This window comes from Panthera leo, chromosome C1, assembly GCF_018350215.1.
Source record: "Panthera leo isolate Ple1 chromosome C1, P.leo_Ple1_pat1.1, whole genome shotgun sequence".
Lineage (NCBI taxonomy): Eukaryota > Metazoa > Chordata > Mammalia > Carnivora > Felidae > Panthera > Panthera leo.
The window spans coordinates 179,579,851-179,595,065 of record NC_056686.1 but is presented as its reverse complement, the minus strand read 5'-3'; positions in this window follow the sequence as shown (position 1 = coordinate 179,595,065).

Below are 15,215 nucleotides of genomic sequence, written 5' to 3'. Positions count from 1 at the left end.
TTTATTGCCTCTCACCAGGAATTGGAATGTTATCCTGTACATTGTGAGTAGTTGTTTTGAGATTCTGGGTCCTGTTGAAGTCATCTGGGAAATGTTCCTAGTGTCCTTTTACCAGGCAGTCAACCTGGTTAGGTTCTGAATACAAGTTCCATCATTCTGTGGTGGTGACTCCAATAACAATTGAGTTTTGAAAGTGTTTGCAGATGCTAATTGGACTTGCCCCTTTATGACCCAGTCAGGAGCTGATTGAGGACTCATCAGTGTTCCTGTTGCAGTTCTCAAAGCCTTTGCTTTGTCCATTCACAGACAGACTTAGGGACCTCCTTTTGCAGCTTTCTTCTCTCAAGGATTTCCTCCACACTTTCCTCATGTGATGAGTATCTTTCACCAGTTACTATGACCAGAAAGACAGCTATCTCTTAGAGTTTTAAGATTTAGCATTCAGCACTGTTACACAGTCCTTTATGACCAGGGATATCTTCAGGGCAAAATTCAGAGAAAAGAGAGAAATTCAATCAATCATAATACCAGTTAATCAATAACAAGAATCTTCTCTCATATTCTTTGCACAGCCAAGGCCATTTTCCTGATTTTTCTCTCCAAAGGTACAGATTTTCTCTAGGGTGCTTACACCTTCAAGATGGCAGTGTCAGTGTAGATCTGGGACTGGAGCTGACTTCAGGGTGGCACAGGACTGAAAAAAGGAGGAAAATAATAGCAATAATGTGAATTCTTTCTTCACTGTCCAGCTCAGTGGCACCTTTTTCCTTGGTCTATCCAGAAAGACTGGCCCCTCCTGGAGTTTTTCCTGACTCCTCTTGCTATCCAGTTAGTTGTGAATTTGGTCCATTTTTGGCCAAAGTTGGGAAATAAGAGAGCAAAAGAGAAATAAGAGAAAACGTCACTCTTCCACTATATTGACCTTTCTTCAAATCTTCAAATGTTGAGTTTTCTTCCCAATTCCCCTACTATTATTTATCTTTCAGTCTTTAGGCTGTGTGTGTGTGTGTGTGTGTGTATGTAATTTTCCCAGAAGTTTTAGTTGTAATCACTGGGAGAGAAGGATTGTAAAGAGATAAATCTGTCTTCCCCAGAACTGTAATCTGTACCTTTTTATTAGGCTTCATACCAACTTTTTATGTTAATTTCACAATGAAAGAAAAGAATATTATTATGTTAGGCTTTGATCTAGTTATTTTATGGATTATTTCCCGCACAAGTGATGGGTTAATTTTTCCTCTTTATGAATTTGCTAAAAATAAACAAATAAAAGAAAAACACTATATGTCATTTATAAAATATGTTTAACAAGGCAGGTTCCATGTACACCTAAAAGGAGACATGGAAATCTACTTATATAGTTGACAATTTTTTGGTTCTCTCTTAGTAATAGTTCCAACAAACAGTCCGTAGTAAATAATTGTCTTTTCAAATGTATATAATACATTTACCATAATACATGCACTGAGCCAACAAATATCTAAAGAATAAAATAACAGAAAATACATTTTCTGATCACTGTGGAGATTAGGTACAAATCAGTGGCTAAGATAATTGAAAAATGACCAAATGTGTGATATTCCTAAACAATTACAACAGAAATTATAGAATATTTTGAATTGAATATTAGTAAAGGAATGTCTTAGAAAACCTTGTCTAATTCTTTAAAGATATCCTTAAAAGGAAATGCATAACTTTAAGCATATATAATAAAAAGAAGAAATGCTGAAACCTCTTTTTTCTTTTGATGTTTGTATCTATTCCAAGAAATAGAAAATGGAGCAAAGTAAGGGTACCTGGGTGACTCAGTCAGTTAAGCATCTGACTCTTGATTTTGACTCAGTCATGATCTCATGGTTTGTGAGATCAAGCCCCATGTTGGGCTCTGCACTGACAGCGTGGAGACTGCTTGGGATTCTCTCTCCCTCTCTCTCTCTGTGCATCTCCCCCACTTGCCTGCACTCATGCACGCTCTCTCTCTCCCTCTATCTCAAAACAAATAAACTTTAAAAAATGGAGCAAATTAAAATTATAGAAAATGAAGGAATAAGACGAGCAAGAATTAATGACGTCAAAAACAAACATATAACAGAAATTGAATGAGGAATTCTTTTCTTAAAAAGATGGACCCAATTGATGATTTTAAAAAGGGTAGGAGAGAAGGTACAAATCACAATATGAGGAATGATAAAGAGAGAGTACTACCACACTTACAGACATTAAACAGTTAGTAGTATATATGAAGAACATTATGCCAAAAAATTTTTAAAACGACATAACATTAAAAAATTCCTTGAAAAAAAACTAATAAAATAGGGACATAAGGAGAAAAAAGCAAACAACTATTTATCTATTGAAGAAATACAATCAGCAGTTTAAAATCTTAGAACAAAGACATCACCAGACATTAAGAAGGAAATAATAGGAAACTTACACAAACATTGGCAGAAAGTAGAAAAAGATGGAAGATGGGGCAACTTGCATTATGGGGCCAGGGTGACCTTGAAAGCAACCAGGACATTATAACAAAATAAAACTTTTAGCCAATTACTCTCAAACATAGAAATGAATATCTTACATGAAATATTAACCAGGCAAATCCACTGATATGTAAAGTATATTGTATCACATGACCAAGTTGCCATGAAATACAAGGTTGTTTAATTGTACATCTGCATACTTAATATTTATTTTAAATTTCTATATCACACTTATTTTTAAAGTATATATTTAATAAAATGATGAAAACTAATAGACTATATCTGTTTGATAGAGAAGGTTAGTATTTCCTAGGTAATTCACCTAAAAATTTATTTTCCCCTCATAAATGTGAAGCACTGAGTGTTAGCAATTGTTTACCTCAGTATACTCTTATTTTCATGGACTCACAAAGGGACAAAGCATCCAATAGCTCATTAGAATTATATATATATATATATATATATATATATATATATATATATATGTAGTTGTTAAGAGTTACAGGGCATTATTTGCATTCTAATATTTTTGCTTTTTAATCAGTTTTAATATTCTATAAAAAACATATACAGTTATATTCATTGTGAAAAGGAATATAGACGTATACATTGTATAATGTCAAATTCCTCTGGAACTCTTTTTATTACAAATATACACAATTGCATGTGTTTAATCATCAAAAGGAATGAGATTTATTTCCTGTACTTTGTTTCTAAATGAAGTTCTGCATTTTTTAAACCCAAATGGAGTTCTAAATATACTTTAATTTGCTTTTAGCACATCATCATTTTCTTGGAAATTTTCCATGTCAATTCATATAGATATGTCCCATTATTATGAATCACTGCATGCTTAGTTTTCCAAAGTATACTTATAACTGTCCATCTATTAATGGCTATGTTGGATTTGTCAGTTTATTTTATCAATATTATACAATGATTCAATAGTTACATATATATATATACACACATCTATACACACATATACTTATGCCTATTTTAGGTTCTAGTCTTGGATTTGTCTATTTAAATTGGATATTTGCTGCCAAATTCTTCAAAAAGTGTTTTAATATTTTGCATCCTCACAAATTAGTGTGCCCATTTCACCATATGCTTCTTGACATAATTGTTAGCAAACTTTTGGGCAAAAATCATAATGTATTTTGCATTTGCACATCCCTTATTACTTCTGAGGTTGAATATATTTCTATACATGTATTAACTGTTTATAATTGTTTTGTGATCTTTCTATACCATAATTTTCTAAACTTCAAAGAAGAATTATGTCTGTACCCTCCACCTCCTTCATCCTTTACAAGGAAGAAGAAAAACTGATTTTCTTACTTAACTGTAAATATTTTTGAACGTGTTTTAATTGGTTATTGATGTCTAATGTTAAAGTCAGAGTAGAATCTGATATTTGTGTGGACAGATAGAAAAGAAAAATTACAGACAAGTTACTATTTCCTAGATAATTCACCTAGAGGATTTATTTCCCCTCATAAATGCAAACCACTGAGTATTAACAATTGCTTACCTCAGTATTCTGTTATTTTCATACTCACAAAGGGACATAGCAACCAATACCTTATTATAATTCTTATAATACCTTATTATATTATAGTTGTTAAGCCTGTACATGGCATTACTTTTCATATTTTTTTGCTTTCTAATCCATTTTAATATACTGTAAATAACACATACATTTGTGTATGGAGGTAGTCAGTATTTAAGTGCATGAATTGAAAAGTGGATTAATACCAAATAACAGTGATCCTGCTAGAAGTTTTCTGGTGACAGCTAGTATGCCATCAGCATTAGGTGAGGGGACATCTTTCACTTAATTCTAAGGCCTCTTGGTTCTACACTGCATTCAAGATGAAAATCTATGTGTTTAGTTGACTGTTCTCCAGAAGGCCTCTAGAGGGATGGGCTGTATTCCTTTTACTATCCAGATATTTTTGAGGGTTGTATCCTACTGTTCGGTGTTCAGTCATCACTTCCACAGATGTGTGCATGTCACTTATTTGTGGATTAAAGTGGCCCAAGAACAGCTTTCGTGTATTGTTCCCATTGCAGTGGATCCAAGCGTGTGCTGCTACTCCTGCCCAAAGTCCACAGGCTTCCTTGGTGGCTACCCAGAGAGTCCACATGATGGAATCTAGAAGTTTGGGGAATGGATGCCCAGAGGACAGATTTGGACCCATAAGAGGCAGGGATAGGTAGGACCCTGGTAGATTTACTCCCTTCTTACATCCGGATGGACTTCACAGCAGTTCATAAAGTATATCTTTATCCAGGCCCCCAAGACTGAGCAGTCATCTGTATAGACAGCAGGTGCAGTAATGTACTCTATCGCATTTGCTCTCCTGTTTTCCCTGCCTCAGTGCCTGTTTCTTTAAGTTCTGCTTGCTCAAGATTGTACTACAGTAGGTCTGAAGTGTTTTTGTAATTTGCCTGTGCTCTGACACAAGCTGAAGCAGCATTTAAATATGGTCTCCATTATATCTATCTTTAGACTGTGTATGTTAATATCCATTTCACTATTTCTTTTTAATTTCGATTTAAAATTGACTACTTCCATTAATCTTAGTATTAAAGACACATCCCAGGAGATAGTGAGACAATTTCCATTTGAGAAGGAGTGTAATTTCCTTTTACTATATATTATAAGCTGTCTTAGAATTCTAACAGAGAGATTAAAAGCCTCCCCCTCCCACTGATACTTTGAAAATCTAACGAATATAGTCACAGGAGAGACTAGAACAAGCACGTAGCAGATGACAGGAAAGGGGAACAATTAGAAAATCAGTAGGCAGTGGGGGATAGATCTCTTACACCAACTTTTGGACTGCTGAATTCTGTCATATATCCTTGAATCTAACTGTTCTCCACCCCAGTGCTGAGCTTGGTGACTCATGCATGCAAAAGTCAGTGTGCCAAACACCCATGGGCATTTCATTTGCAATTTAGAAACCACCTTTTAACTTTTCACATGTCTCATGGAAATTGATTTATCTATAAAAACCACATATTTATGACTGTCAAGGCTATATTTAAATTATACTCTCCAGCAACAAGCTTGAAGGTAGGGAGTGGGGGAGTGGGGAAGGGTGGTTGCTAAATGATTGCTTCTTCTACCAGACCATGCATTGGCATTTTAACACTATTTCTAAAAGGCTGCTGTCTCCAACCCTTAAATGTTGGGGAGACATTAGAGGGTGTATTTTGCACTGGACTTTCTAAATTAGAATCTCACTTAGACATTGAGTACTTCTTTGCCTTAGGGTTGTTACTAACTTTCCTGTACCTCAGTTTCCTCATTTGTAAAGTGGGCACAATAGTTGTGAGGTGGCACTGAGGATGAGATGATAGACAAAACTTTAGAGCTCTGCTTGGTTAAAACTAAGGAATATATGTTTTAACTATTACTAGTATTTGTTATAATTATTATTATAAGGCTGTATGACAGTAGGACTAATCATAGAGAGCTCTTTAAGCCTAAATAAAACTATCTAATACATCTCAACTTAAAATTACAGCAAAAAGATACTCAGTTTTCTTAAATTCTGACATTAATTTTAGTACATAATTAAATGTAAACACAGACCAAAAACGTTACTGTTTTCATTGTCATAGCCTTAATATTGAAAAATTATTTATATGATAGCTATTCAATGCAATTATTGGAACAGCTATAGAGAATTGAAGTGGTCTAAAAATAAAGTACAATGATTGTTAAGATAAATATATAATACAGATATTTATCCAGGACATACCATATATGGGTAGGTTGTTTTCTCCATCAAAGTTTTATTGATGCACCTTTAAAACTAGACAGAAGAAAGCAACTTATTAAAAAAATTCACAATCAGTTGTGTTTCAATGACTTCATTTATAAACCACATCAAGACTGAAAAAATGCCAAGTGAAGTTCTTTATCATTTTCCATTTTTAAAATGGGGAAATGACTTTAAATTCTATAAGAATGTATGAAGTGTAATGGAAAATATGATATTAAGAGGTTTCAGCAGTCCCTCAAATTATTTTCAAATGGATTACATATGAAGTCAAATTCTATTAGTGAAAGGAAATAGATATGTTAAAATTAAAAAAAAATTGAATGCAAATAAGATTCTGTAAATTCAAAACCAAAGCAGATAATATGAATGAAATAAAATATAATAAAGGAAATTATTCATCTTGCAATTTTTTGAAGCATAAAATATGTTAACTAAATTGTACAATTTGAGAATAAACTACAGATTATTTCAAGGTGCAATCATCCCTTTTACTCCTATAGTTGATCTAATCACTGTCCTCCATTTCATCACAAAGGTACACATTATCTTGCACATTATTTATATGAATGGGATTACACATTTTTTTATTATTTTGTATTTTATTTTTATTTCTCAGTATCATTAATTGTGGCTTATTCCTGTATATTTGAATAGTATACTATTATATGAATATAAAATATGTGTATTCCTTCTACTTTTGATAAATTTCTGAATTGTTTTCAGTGGGCTGCAAATAATGGTACTTGGATCATTAAAAAATATGGATATATAAAAATTTGACATATCAAAATAAAACATGATTTATGAAGTATTATACTTTACAGGTCAAGCTGTGCTTAGAGAGATCAATGCATTACTGTCTCTCTTTATTATCTTAGTGATTTTTGATGGCCGACACATAGGTCCATTATTTTATTTATTTATTTATTTATTTATTTATTTATTTATTTATTCATTCATTCAATATATGAAGTTTATTGTCAAATTGGTTTCCATACAACACCCAGTGCTCATCCCAAAAGGTGCTCTCCTCAATACCCATCACCCACTCTCCCCTCCCTCCCACCCCCCATCAACCCTCAGTTTGTTCTCAGTTTTTAAGAGTCTCTTATGCTTTGGCTCTCTCCCACTCTAACCTCTTTTTTTTTTTTTCTTTCCCTCCCCCATGGGTTTCTGTTAAGTTTCTCAGGATCCACATAAGAGTGAAACCATATGGTATCTGTCTTTCTCTGTATGGCTTATTTCGCTTAGCATCACACTCTCTAGTTCCATCCATGTTGCTACAAAGGGCCATATTTCATTCTTTCTCATTGCCACGTAGTACTCCATTGTGTATATAAACCACAATTTCTTTATCCATTCATCAGTTGATGGACATTTAGGCTCTTTCCATCATTTGGCTATTGTTGAGAGTGCTGCTATAAACATTGGGGTACAAGTGCCCCTATGTATCAGTACTCTTGTATCCCTTGGGTAAATTCCTAGCAGTGCTATTGCTGGGTCATAGGGTAGGTCTATTTTTAATTTTCTGAGGAACCTCCACACTGTTTTCCAGAGCGGCTGCACCAATTTGCATTCCCACCAACAGTGCAAGAGGGTTTCCGTTTCTCCACATCCTCTCCAGCATCTATAGTCTCCTGATTTGTTCATCTTGGCCACTCTGACTGGCGTGAGGTGATGTCTGAATGTGGTTTTGATTTGTATTTCCCTGGTAAGGAGCGACATTGAGCATCTTTTCATGTGCCTGTTGGCCATCCGGATGTCTTCTTTAGAGAAGTGTCTATTCATGTTTTCTGCCCATTTCTTCACTGGGTTATTTGTTTTTTGGGTGTGGAGTTTGATGAGCTCTTTATAGATTTTGGATACTAGCCCTTTGTCCGATGTGTCATTTGCAAATATCTTTTCCCATTCCGTTGGTTGCCTTTTAGTTTTGTTGGTTGTTTCCTTTGCTGTGCAGAAGCTTTTTATCTTCATAAGGTCCCAGTAATTCACTTTTGCTTTAATTCCCTTGCCTTTGGGGATGTGTCGAGTAAGAGATTGCTACGGCTGAGGTCAGAGAGGTCTTTTCCTGCTTTCTCCTCTAAGGTTTTGATGGTTTCCTGTCTCACATTCAGGTCCTTTATCCATTTTGAGTTTATTTTTGTGAATGGTGTGAGAAAGTGGTCTAGTTTCATTCTTCTGCATGTTGCTGTCCAGTTCTCCCAGCACCATTTGTTAAACAGACTGTCTTTTTTCCATTGGATATTCTTTTCTGCTTTGTCAAAGATTAGTTGGCCATATGTTTGTGGGTCTAGTTCTGGGGTTTCTATTCTATTCCATTGGTCTATGTGTCTGTTTTTGTGCCAATACCATGCTGTCTTGATGATGACAGCTTTGTAGTAGAGGCTAAAGTCTGGGATTGTGATGCCTCCTGCTTTGGTCTTCTTCTTCAAAATTACTTTGGCTATTCAGGGCCTTTTGTGGTTCCATATGAATTTTAGGATTGCTTGTTCTAGTTTCGAGAAGAATGCTGGTGCAATTTTGATTGGGACTGCATTGAATGTGTAGATAGCTTTGGGTAGTATTGACATTTTGACAATATTTATTCTTCCAATCCATGAGCACGGAATGTTTTTCCATTACTTTATATTTTCTTCAATTTCCTTCATAAGCTTTCTATAGTTTTCAGCATACAGATCTTTTACATCTTTAGTTAGATTTATTCCTAGGTATTTTATGCTTCTTGGTGCAATTGTGAATGGGATCAGTTTCTTTATTTGTCTTTCTGTTGCTTCATTGTTAGTGTATAAGAATGCAACTGATTTCTGTACATTGATTTTGTATCCTGCAACTTTGCTGAATTCATGTATCGTTCTAGCAGACTTTTGGTGGAGTCTATCGGATTTTCCATGTATAATATCATGTCATCTGCAAAAAGCGAAAGCTTGACTTCATCTTTGCCAATTTTGATGCCTTTGATTTCCTTTTGTTGTCTGATTGCTGATGCTAGAACTTCCAACACTATGTTAAACAACAGCGGTGAGAGTGGGCATCCCTGCCGTGTTCCTGATCTCAGGGAAAAATCTCTGTTTTTCCCCATTGAGGATGATGTTAGCTGTGGGCTTTTCATAAATGGCTTTTATGATCTTTAAGTATGTTCCTTCTATCCCGACTTTCTCAAGGGTTTTTATTAAGAAAGGGTGCTGGATTGTGTCAAAGGCCTTTTCTGCATCGATTGACAGGATCATATGGTTCTTCTCTTTTTTTTTTTTTGTTAATGTGATGTATCACGTTGATTGATTTGCGAATATTGAACCAGCCCTGCGTCCCAGGAATGAATCCCACTTGATCATGGTGAATAATTCTTTTTATATGCTGTTGAATTTGATTTGCTATTATCTTATTGAGAATTTTTGCATCCATATTCATCAGGGATATTGGCCTGTAGTTCTCTTTTTTTACTGGGTCTCTGTCTGGTTTAGGAATCAAAGTAATACTGGCTTCATAAAATGAGTCTGGAAGTTTTCCTTCCCTTTCTATTTTTTGGAATAGCTTGAAGAGGATAGGTATTAGCTCTGCTTTAAACGTCTGGTAGAACTCCCCTGGGAAGCCATCTGGTCCTGGACTCTTATTTGGTGGTAGATTTTTGATGGCTGATTCAATTTCTTTGCTGGTTATGGCTCTGTTCAAGCTTTCTATTTCCTCCTGATTGGGTTTTGGAAGTGTATGGGTATTTAGGAATTTGTCTATTTCTTCCAGGTTGTCCAGTTGGTTGGCATATAATTTTTCATAGTATTCCCTGATAATTGCTTGTATCTCTGAGGGATTGGTTGTAATCATTCCATTTCCATTCATGATTTTATCTATTTGGGTCATCTCCCTTTTCTTTTTGAGAAGCCTGGCTAGAGGTTTATCAATTTTGTTTATTTTTTCAAAAAACCAACTCTTGGTTTCCTTGATCTGCTCTACAGTTTTTTAGATTCTATAATGTTTATTTCTGCTCTGATCTTTATTATTTCTCTTCTTCTGCTGGATTTAGGCTGTCTTTGCTGTTCTGCTTCTATTTCCTTTAGGTGTGCTGTTAGATTTTGTATTTGGAATTTTTCTTGTTTCTTGAGATAGGCCTGGATTGCAATGTATTTTCCTCTCAGGACTGCCTTCGCTGCATCCCAAAGCATTTGGATTGTTGTATTTTCATTTTCGTTTGTTTCCATATATTTTTTAATTTCTTCTCTAATTTCCTGGTTGACCCATTCATTCTTTAGTAGGGTATTCTTTAACCTCCATGCTTTTGGAGGTTTTCCAGACTTTTTCCTGTGGTTGATTTCAAGCTTCATAGCCTTGTGGTCTGAAAGTATGCATGGTATGATTTCAATTCTTGTATACTTATGAAGGGCTGTTTTGTGACCCAGTATGTGATCTATCTTGGAGAATGTTCCATATGCACTCGAGAAGAAAGTCTATTCTGTTGCTTTGGGATGCAGAGTTCTAAATATATCTGTCAAGTCCATCTGATCCAATGTATCATTCAGGGCCCTTGTTTCTTTATTGACCGTGTGTCTAGATGATCTATCCATTTCCGTAAGTGGAGTGTTAAAGTCCCCTGCAATGACCACATTCTTATCAATAAGGTTGCTTATGTTTATGAGTAATTGTTTTATATATCTGGGGGCTCCGGTATTCGGCGCATAGACATTTATAATAGTTAGCTCTTCCTGATGGATAGACCCTGTGATTATTATATAATCCCTTCTTCATCTCTTGTTACAGCCTTTAATTTAAAGTCTAGTTTGTCTGATATAAGTATGGCTACTCCAGCTTTCTTTTGGCTTCCAGTGGCATGATAAATAGTTCTCCATCCCCTCACTCTCAATCTGAAGGTGTCCTCAGGTCTAAAATGAGTCTCTTATAGACAGCAAATAGATGGGTCTTGTTTTTTTTATCCATTCTGATACCCTATGTCTTTTGGTTGGCGCATTTAGTCCATTTACATTCAGTGTTATTATAGAAAGATATGGGTTTAGAGTCATTGTGATGTCCGTAGGTTTCATGCTTGTAGTGATGTCTTTGGTACTTTGTCTCACAGGATCCCCCTTAAGATCTCTCATAGGGCTGGTGTAGTGTTGATGAATTCCTTCAGTTTTTGTTTGTTTGGGAAGACCTTTATCTCTCCTTCTATTCTGAATGACAGACTTGCTGGATAAAGGATTCTCGGCTGCATATTTTTTCTGTTCATCACATTGAAGATCTCCTGCCATTCCTTTCTGGCCTGCCAAGTTTCAGTAGAGAGATCGGTCACTAGTCTTATAGGTCTCCCTTTATATGTTAGAGCCCATTTATCTCTAGCTGCTTTCAGAATTTTCTCTTTATCCTTGTATTTTGCCAATTTGACTATGATATGTCGTGCAGAAGATCGATTCAAGTTACGTCTGAAGGGAGTTCTCTGTGCCTCTTGGATTTCAATGCCTTTTTCCTTCCCCAGATCCGGGAAGTTCTCTGCTATGATTTCTTCAAGTACCCCTTCAGCACCTTTCCCTCTCTCTTCCTCCTCTGGAATACCAATTATGCGTAGATTATTTCTCTTTAGTGCATCACTTAGTTCTCTAATTTTCCCCTCATACTCTTGGATTTTTTTATCTCTCTTTTTCTCAGCTTCTTCTTTTTCCATAATTTTATCTTCTAGTTCACCTATTCTCTCCTCTGCCTCTTCAATCCGAGCCGTGGTCATCTCCATTTTATTTTGCAGCTCATTAATAGCATTTTTAAGCTCCTCCTGGCTGTTCCTTAGTCCCTTGATTTCTGTAGCAAGAGATTCTCTGCTGTCCTTTATACTGTTTTCAAGCCCAGCGATTAATTTTATGACTATTATTCTAAATTCACTTTCTGTTATATTGTTTAAATCATTTTTGATCAGTTCGTTAGCTCTTGTTATTTCCTGGACGTTTTTCTGAGGGGAAATCTTCCATTTGGTCATTTTGGATAGTTCCTGGAGTGGTGCGGAACTGCAGGGCACTTCCCTTGTGCTGTCTTGAATAACTTGAGTTGGTGGGTGGGGCCGCAGTGAGACCTGATGTCTGCCCCCAGCCCACCGCTGGGGCCACAGTCAGACTGGTGTGTGCCTTCTCTTTCCCTTTCCTAGGGGTGGGATTCACTGCGGTGTGGCGTGGTCCGTCTGGGCTACTTGCACACTGCCAGGCATGTGGTGCTTGGGATCTGGCTTATTAGCTGGGGTGGATCCGCAAGGTGCACAGTGGTGGGAGGGGCACGCTCTGCTTGCTTTTCCTTCAGGGATCTGCTTCAGGAGGGGCCCTGCGGCACCAGGAGGGAATCAGACCTGCTGGAGGGATGGATCCGCAGAAGGACAGCATTGGGTGTTTGCTAGTTGCAAGCAAGTTCCCTGGCAGGAACTGGTTCCCTTTGGGATTTTGGCTGGGGGATGGGTGAGGGAGATGGCGCTGGCGAGCGCCTTTGCCTTTGTTCCCCGCCAAGCTGCACTCTGTCCTCTGGGGCTCAGCAACTCTCCCTCCCATTGTCCTCCAGCCCTCCCATTCGCCGAGCAGAGCTGTTAGCTTATAACCTTCCAGATGTCAAGTCCCACTTGCTGTCAGAACACACTCCGTCCGGCCCCTCTGCTTTTGCAAGCCAGACTCGGGGGCTCTGCTTGGCCAGCGGGCTGCCCCTCCGCCCCGGCTCCCTCCCGCCAGTCCCTGCAGCGCGCACTGCCTCTCCGCCCTTTCTACCCTCTTCCATGGGCTTCTCGTCTGCGCTTGGCTCCGGAGACTCCGTCTCCATTCTGCTACTCTTCTGGTGATTTTCTGGGTTATTTAGGCAGGTGTAGGTGGAATCTGATTGATCAGCAGGATGCGCGGTGAGCCCAGCGTCCTCCTACGCTGCCATCTTCCCAGGATCCAGGTCCATTATTTTATTAGGGATCACAAAATGGTGATTTTCTGATTTTCCCATAACTTCACTTATCAGCTGAAATTATTTTATAAAGAGAGACTTCGTATTATTTACTCTTTCGTTACACAGTACTTTTCATATAGAGAAGGTAGAAAGAATATTTAACTCATCTACCTGTTCTCAAAATACTGATCTAGTTCAATAATTCAGTAACATTCTCTAGTGTCTAATAAGCAATTTTAATGTCAGAGATTTTTAAAACACATTTGAAGCGTTTTAGTCCATTACACCTATGATCTTAATGATCATTGTTTCTTAACGGTTTATTTTTAAGAAGATAATTTCTTAAATGCTCCTTAAGTAAATCATTTTTGCCTTTTGTTCAGTACTTTTTGTTTCCTGTTTAAGAAATCTTTGCCTATGCAAAATTCTTGAAGTTATTTTCTTTTATTGTCTTCTAGAAGCACCAGGAGTTATTTTAAAACGTACTTCTTATTTTCTGTATATTCAAGGGGTTTTAATTATTTTTTATGCTATTAATTTTAGCTTAATTATGTGGTCAGCGGACAGATACTTTATGATTATAATCACTTGAAATTGGTAAAACTTGTTCTGTGGCCCAGCATATAGTCATTCTGTATGTTTTATGTGTATCAAAACAGAATGTACATTCTTCAATTTTTGAATGAATTGTTATAGTTATATATAACATTATATTATATATGTTATATGTAACTTTATGTTATGCTATATATAAATGTTTTCCTTTTTTAGGTATGTATGTGTTAAAAATCTTGCCTTATCGTCTCTTTAACTCTTTAGTTCTGTCAATTTTTTCTTCATGTGAATTGGTCTATTTTATTATATGCACATATATTTAGAATTGGTGGATTGATTCCTTTATATTTATGAAATAATCCTTTTTTTGTTCCAAAATTTATTTAAATCTTCCTATACTCATGAAACTTTCTCAATATGGTATAGTTAACCTTTTTTCATAATATAACTTTATTTTTAAGTCAATCTGAAAGTCTTCATCTTTTATTTGGAGGATCCAATCTATTTACGTAATATATATTTGAACTTAAGTGTTTCATATTAGTATATGCATATCCCTGCTACTTTGTTTTTCTTTAGCTCTACTTTCTTTTTCACTTGACTTAATTTTTCTTTTCGATTATTAAATATTGCTCCTTATTGTCTTTTCTTTTTACTATTCTCATAGTTATACCTAGTTTTGCTCTTTTTAGAGGGTACTGAGTAATTTATGTAATGTACTCTTGCTAATATAAATTATTCTTTAACAAATTCCCATGAAGTGAAATACCTCAGAACACATAAATTCTATTTATACCACTCTGGATTATGTCCAAGTTTTGTACTCTCTTTCAACTCTCCATGTTTTAGACATCAAAATCATCTTTATTTTTCATATCATTAATATACATTTAAATTTTCCACACATTTTGCCTTTCCATTACTATCATTTCCTTAATTATCTTGCTGTCTTCTGGTATCTTTTCTTCTGTCCAAGATCGCTTTTCAGGATTTTATAATATGGTTCCAATGGTGATAAATTAATTTAGTTTTGTTTGCTAGAAAAAGTCCTTATTTTTTCCTAGGCTGGCAATTATATTTTTGTTGAAGGAAACAGTCCTTTTTATTTTTTGGACTTGATTGTATCTATTGACAAGTCATCTAGCAGGGTTATTATTTTGAAGATTGTGTGTGTGTGTGTGTGTGTGTGTGTGTGTATAGGAGCTGCACATCAACTTTAGAATTTCTAGTGCTTTTAGGGGGTGCCTGGGTGGCTCAGTTGCTTAGGCATCCGACTTCAGCCTAGGCCGTTACCAGTTGGAGCCCTGCATCAGACTCTGTGCTGACAGCTCAGTGCCTGGAGCCTGTTTCAGAGTCTGTGTCTCCCTCTCTCTGCCCCTTCCCCACTTGTACTCTTTCTCTCAAAAATATATATTAAAAGAAAAGAAATTAAGAATTTCTAGTGGTTTTAAATTTGTAGTTTAATGATTTGTTTAGTTTTTAAAATTTGTAG